Genomic DNA, 6216 nt, shown 5'->3' with positions numbered 1-6216 from the left:
TCATTTACAATAAATAAATAAATAAAACGTTTTTAATTTTCAATTTTGAAAAGTTTTGAAATTAATATAAAAATATTTATGATGCGGCATATTAGTTATGTGAAACATTAATTGATGAAGCACAAACAATTTGAACGAACAGATTGGTTAATCGGTTGATCCATACTGGTTGTACACGGCGCGCAAGGCGCTCTGCCAAACATGCCAATGCTCGGTCTACGACGGCAAGATGCTGAGTGGCGCTCAAGCGCGTGAGATATGGAGCTTGTTTCAGGGTGCGTCGGAGAAACAAAGCTGTCGTTCTTGCAGAGCACTTCATGAGATTAAAGAGCGAGAGACAGTGCCCTTTTCTTTACAATAGCGGAACCATCTTAACAGGGAAATAAGTTATTCTAAAAGGAGCCCTTGGTAGGCGGCGTGGCTGGAAAGCAGTCGAAGAAGTCGTGGATGGCGAGGGGGGCGGCGGGAGCGGACGCACCTCGCAGTATCGATCGGACCCTGAAATTTTTGCTCGCTCAAGACGGACTTTTGCTCTCGCGAGACAGACTTTTGCTGTCGGATGTTTGATTTACGTGCGCGCATCAACCAGATTTGCGCTCTCGAATTTTGACAGTGCACATTTGCGCTGATAGACTGCAGTATCTTATGCGCCTTATTGTGCGGAGAAAATGGTATACAAAACATACATTGACGAGCCGCTTTGGCTGCAGTGAATTTGTCTATCTTAAAGTGTTGAGGTTCAAGCCGCCAGTCGGTCTTTCGTCAGGGACAGGTTTGGCAATACCAATGTGGGAATGGCAGAAAGCCCTTCACTTGTCCGAAGCCGCTAAGGCGATAGACTAGAAATCCATCTGCGTCTCCTGGCGTGATTCCAAATTTGTCCGTTCTTTAGATAGGTCTCTTTTTTCCCATTGAATGTATGCAGATGAGCAAGCGATGGTGGTATAGTGGTGAGCATAGCTTCTTTCCAAGCAGTTGACCCGGGTTCGATTCCCGGCTATCGCACATGTTTTCCTCTCTATCGCGTCTCTCGCTGTGATTTGAAATTTGTCCAATCTTTAGATAGGTCTATTTTTTCCCATCCAATGTTTGCACATGAGCAAGCGGTGGTGGTATAGTGGTGAGCATTGCTGCCTTCCAAGCAGTTGACCAGGGTTCAATTCCCTGCCATCGCAGATGTTTTCCACTGTATCTCTTAAAGTATTTAGGTTTAATCTGCCAGTCGGTCTTTCGTCAGGGACAGGTTTGCGAATACCCATGTGGGAATAAGGGAAAGCCTTTCCCGTGTCCGTAGCCTCGTGATCCTTATTGCCGTTTTCCAGTGATGACCCTCTTGTGTGCATAGCTTCATTCCGAGTAGGTGTTTCATTCGCTTATTTAGGCTGGAGGCTGAGTCCAAAAAATGTACCATTACCGCTGAATCAATTGACGAGCCGCTTTGGCTGCAGTGAACTTGTCTTCATGAGGGCTCAAAATCTCCATCGATGACGACTGCTGTTTTGGCAGGGAGCCATGAACCTGAACCTGAACTCGAAGGTTGTCGTGGGCGAGTGGTCAGGGCGATAGACTAGAATCCATTGGGGTCTCCCCGCGCAATTCCAAATTGTCTGTTCTTTAGATAGGTCTCGTTTTTTACATCCAATCTTTGAACATGAGCAAGCGATGGTGGTATAGTGGTGAGCATAGCTGACTTCCAAGCAGTTGACCCGGGTTCCATTCCCGGCCATCGCAGATGTTTTCCGCTGTATCCCTTACACTATCTTAAAGTGTTTAGGTTCAAACCGCCAGTTGGTCTTTCGTCAGGGACAGGTTTGCGAATACCAATGGGGGAAAACCTTTCCCGTGTCCGAAGCCTGGTGATCCTTATTGCCGTTTCATTCCAAGTAGGTATTTCATTCGCTTATTTAGGCTGGAGACTGAGTCCAAAAAATGTACCATTACCGCTAAATCAATTGACGAGCCGCTTTCGCTGCAGTTAACTTGTCTTCATCAGGGCTCAAAATCTCCATCGATGACGACTGCTGTTTTGCCAGGGAGCCATGAACCTGAACCTGAACTCAAAGGTTGTCGTGGGCGAGTGGTCAGGGCGATAGACTAGAATCCATTGGGGTCTCCCCGCGCAATTCCAAATTGTCTGTTCTTTAGATAGGTCTCGTTTTTCACATCCAATGTTTTAACATAAGCAAGCGATGGTGGTATAGTGGTGAGCATAGCTGCCGTCCAAGCAGTTGACCCGAGTTCGATTCCGGGCCATCGCAGGTGTTTTCCTCTGTATCACTTACTCTATCTTAAAGTGTTTAGGTTCAAACCGCCAGTTGGTCTTTCGTCAGGGACAGGTTTGCGAATACCAATGGGGGAAAACCTTTCCCGTGTCCGAAGCCTGGTGATCCTTATTGCCGTTTCATTCCAAGTAGGTATTTCATTCGCTTATTTAGGCTGGAGGCTGAGTCCAAAAAATGTACCATTACCGCTGAATCAATTGACGAGCCGCTTTGGCTGCAGTGAACTTGTCTTCATGAGGGCTCAAAATCTCCATCGATGACGACTGCTGTTTTGCCAGGGAGCCATGAACCTGAACCTGAACTCGAAGGTTGTCGTGGGCGAGTGGTCAGGGCGATAGACTAGAATCCATTGGGGTCTCCCCGCGCAATTCCAAATTGTCTGTTCTTTAGATAGGTCTCGTTTTTCACATCCAATGTTTGAACATAAGCAAGCGATGGTGGTATAGTGGTGAGCATAGCTGCCGTCCAAGCAGTTGACCCGGGTTCGATTCCGGGCCATAGCAGGTGTTTTCCTCTGTATCACTTACACTATCTTAAAGTGTTTAGGTTCAAACCGCCAGTCGGTCTTTCGTCAGGGACAGGTTTGCGAATACCAATGGGGGAAAGCCTTTCCCGGGTCCGAAGCCTGGTGATCCTTATTGCCGTTGTTCAGTGATGACCCCCCCCTTTGTGTGCATAGTTTCATTCCAAGTAGGTGTTTCATTCGCTTATTTAGGCTGGAGGCTGAGTCCAAAAAATGTACCATTACCGCTGAATCAATTGACGAGCCGCTTTGGCTGCAGTGAACTTGTCTTCATGAGGGCTCAAAATCTCCATCGATGACGACTGCTGTTTTGGCAGGGAGCCATGAACCTGAACCTGAACTCGAAGGTTGTCGTGGGCGAGTGGTCAGGGCGATAGACTAGAATCCATTGGGGTCTCCCCGCGCAATTCCAAATTGTCTGTTCTTTAGATAGGTCTCGTTTTTCACATCCAATGTTTGAATATAAGCAAGCGATGGTGGTATAGTGGTGAGCATAGCTGCCTTCCAAGCAGTTGACCCGGGTTCGATTCCCGGCCATCGCAGGTGTTTTCCTCTGTATCACTTACACTATCTTAAAGTGTTTAGGTTCAAACCGCCAGTCGGTCTTTCGTCAGGGACAGGTTTGCGAATACCAATGGGGGAAAGCCTTTCCCGGGTCCGAAGCCTGGTGATCCTTATTGCCGTTGTTCAGTAATGACCCCCCCCCTATGTGTGCATAGTTTCATTCCAAGTAGGTGTTTCATTCGCTTATTTAGGCTGGAGGCTGAGTCCAAAAAATGTACCATTACCGCTGAATCAATTGACGAGCCGCTTTCGCTGCAGTTAACTTGTCTTCATCAGGGCTCAAAATCTCCATCGATGACGACTGCTGTTTTGCCAGGGAGCCATGAACCTGAACCTGAACTCGAAGGTTGTCGTGGGCGAGTGGTCAGGGCGATAGACTAGAATCCATTGGGGTCTCCCCGCGCAATTCCAAATTGTCTGTTCTTTAGATAGGTCTCGTTTTTCACATCCAATCTTTGAACATAAGCAAGCGATGGTGGTACAGTGGTGAGCATAGCTGACTTCCAAGCAGTTGACCCGGGTTCCATTCCCGGCCATCGCAGATGTTTTCCGCTGTATCCCTTACACTATCTTAAAGTGTTTAGGTTCAAACCGCCAGTTGGTCTTTCGTCAGGGACAGGTTTGCGAATACCAATGGGGGAAAACCTTTCCCGTGTCCGAAGCCTGGTGATCCTTATTGCCGTTTCATTCCAAGTAGGTATTTCATTCGCTTATTTAGGCTGGAGGCTGAGTCCAAAAAATGTACCATTACCGCTAAATCAATTGACGAGCCGCTTTCGCTGCAGTTAACTTGTCTTCATCAGGGCTCAAAATCTCCATCGATGACGACTGCTGTTTTGCCAGGGAGCCATGAACCTGAACCTGAACTCGAAGGTTGTCGTGGGCGAGTGGTCAGGGCCGATAGACTAGAATCCATTGGGGTCTCCCCGCGCAATTCCAAATTGTCTGTTCTTTAGATAGGTCTCGTTTTTCACATCCAATGTTTGAAGATAAGCAAGCGATGGTGGTATAGTGGTGAGCATAGCTGCCGTCCAAGCAGTTGACCCGGGTTCGATTCCGGGCCATCGCAGGTGTTTTCCTCTGTATCACTTACACTATGTTAAAGTGTGTAGGTTCAAACCGCCGGTCGGTCTTTCGTCAGGGACAGGTTTGCGAATACCAATGGGGGAAAGCCTTTCCCGTGTCCGAAGCCTGGTGATCCTTATTGCCGTTTCATTCCAAGTAGGTATTTCATTCGCTTATTTAGGCTGGAGGCTGAGTCCAAAAAATGTACCATTACCGCTAAATCAATTGACGAGCCGCTTTCGCTGCAGTTAACTTGTCTTCATCAGGGCTCAAAATCTCCATCGATGACGACTGCTGTTTTGCCAGGGAGCCATGAACCTGAACCTGAACTCGAAGGTTGTCGTGGGCGAGTGGTCAGGGCCGATAGACTAGAATCCATTGGGGTCTCCCCGCGCAATTCCAAATTGTCTGTTCTTTAGATAGGTCTCGTTTTTCACATCCAATGTTTGAAGATAAGCAAGCGATGGTGGTATAGTGGTGAGCATAGCTGCCGTCCAAGCAGTTGACCCGGGTTCGATTCCGGGCCATCGCAGGTGTTTTCCTCTGTATCACTTACACTATGTTAAAGTGTGTAGGTTCAAACCGCCGGTCGGTCTTTCGTCAGGGACAGGTTTGCGAATACCAATGGGGGAAAGCCTTTCCCGTGTCCGAAGCCTGGTGATCCTTATTGCCGTTTCATTCCAAGTAGGTATTTCATTCGCTTATTTAGGCTGGAGGCTGAGTCCAAAAAATGTACCATTACCGCTAAATCAATTGACGAGCCGCTTTCGCTGCAGTTAACTTGTCTTCATCAGGGCTCAAAATCTCCATCGATGACGACTGCTGTTTTGCCAGGGAGCCATGAACCTGAACCTGAACTCGAAGGTTGTCGTGGGCGAGTGGTCAGGGCCGATAGACTAGAATCCATTGGGGTCTCCCCGCGCAATTCCAAATTGTCTGTTCTTTAGATAGGTCTCGTTTTTCACATCCAATGTTTGAAGATAAGCAAGCGATGGTGGTATAGTGGTGAGCATAGCTGCCGTCCAAGCAGTTGACCCGGGTTCGATTCCGGGCCATCGCAGGTGTTTTCCTCTGTATCACTTACACTATGTTAAAGTGTGTAGGTTCAAACCGCCGGTCGGTCTTTCGTCAGGGACAGGTTTGCGAATACCAATGGGGGAAAGCCTTTCCCGTGTCCGAAGCCTGGTGATCCTTATTGCCGTTTCATTCCAAGTAGGTATTTCATTCGCTTATTTAGGCTGGAGGCTGAGTCCAAAAAATGTACCATTACCGCTAAATCAATTGACGAGCCGCTTTCGCTGCAGTTAACTTGTCTTCATCAGGGCTCAAAATCTCCATCGATGACGACTGCTGTTTTGCCAGGGAGCCATGAACCTGAACCTGAACTCGAAGGTTGTCGTGGGCGAGTGGTCAGGGCCGATAGACTAGAATCCATTGGGGTCTCCCCGCGCAATTCCAAATTGTCTGTTCTTTAGATAGGTCTCGTTTTTCACATCCAATGTTTGAAGATAAGCAAGCGATGGTGGTATAGTGGTGAGCATAGCTGCCGTCCAAGCAGTTGACCCGGGTTCGATTCCGGGCCATCGCAGGTGTTTTCCTCTGTATCACTTACACTATGTTAAAGTGTGTAGGTTCAAACCGCCGGTCGGTCTTTCGTCAGGGACAGGTTTGCGAATACCAATGGGGGAAAGCCTTTCCCGTGTCCGAAGCCTAGTGATCCTTATTGCCGTTGTCCAGTGATGACCCCCTCTTGTGTGCATAGTTTCATTCCAAGTAGGTGTT

At 48.0% G+C, this 6216-nt stretch overlaps 4 non-coding genes across 4 annotated transcripts; all 4 read left to right on the top strand.

The window, feature by feature from the left end:
- The first annotated feature begins 933 nt into the window (after window positions 1-933).
- On the top strand, window positions 934-1005 carry trnag-ucc (transfer RNA glycine (anticodon UCC)). The gene has a single exon. It is a non-coding gene; the product is annotated as a tRNA-Gly (tRNA).
- A 98-nt stretch (window positions 1006-1103) lies between these two features.
- On the top strand, window positions 1104-1175 carry trnag-ucc (transfer RNA glycine (anticodon UCC)). The gene has a single exon. It is a non-coding gene; the product is annotated as a tRNA-Gly (tRNA).
- Window positions 1176-3275: 2100 nt separating this feature from the next.
- Window positions 3276-3347, top strand: trnag-ucc (transfer RNA glycine (anticodon UCC)). Its single transcript has one exon. It is a non-coding gene; the product is annotated as a tRNA-Gly (tRNA).
- Window positions 3348-3838: 491 nt separating this feature from the next.
- trnag-ucc (transfer RNA glycine (anticodon UCC)) lies at window positions 3839-3910 on the top strand. Its single transcript has one exon. It is a non-coding gene; the product is annotated as a tRNA-Gly (tRNA).
- Window positions 3911-6216: the final 2306 nt, after the last annotated feature.

The sequence above is a fragment of the Gasterosteus aculeatus genome, chromosome 21 (genome assembly GCF_964276395.1).
Source record: "Gasterosteus aculeatus chromosome 21, fGasAcu3.hap1.1, whole genome shotgun sequence".
Classification (NCBI taxonomy): domain Eukaryota; kingdom Metazoa; phylum Chordata; class Actinopteri; order Perciformes; family Gasterosteidae; genus Gasterosteus; species Gasterosteus aculeatus.
Note: the sequence above shows the minus strand (reverse complement) of the source record. Positions and strands in the feature narration are given on the sequence as shown.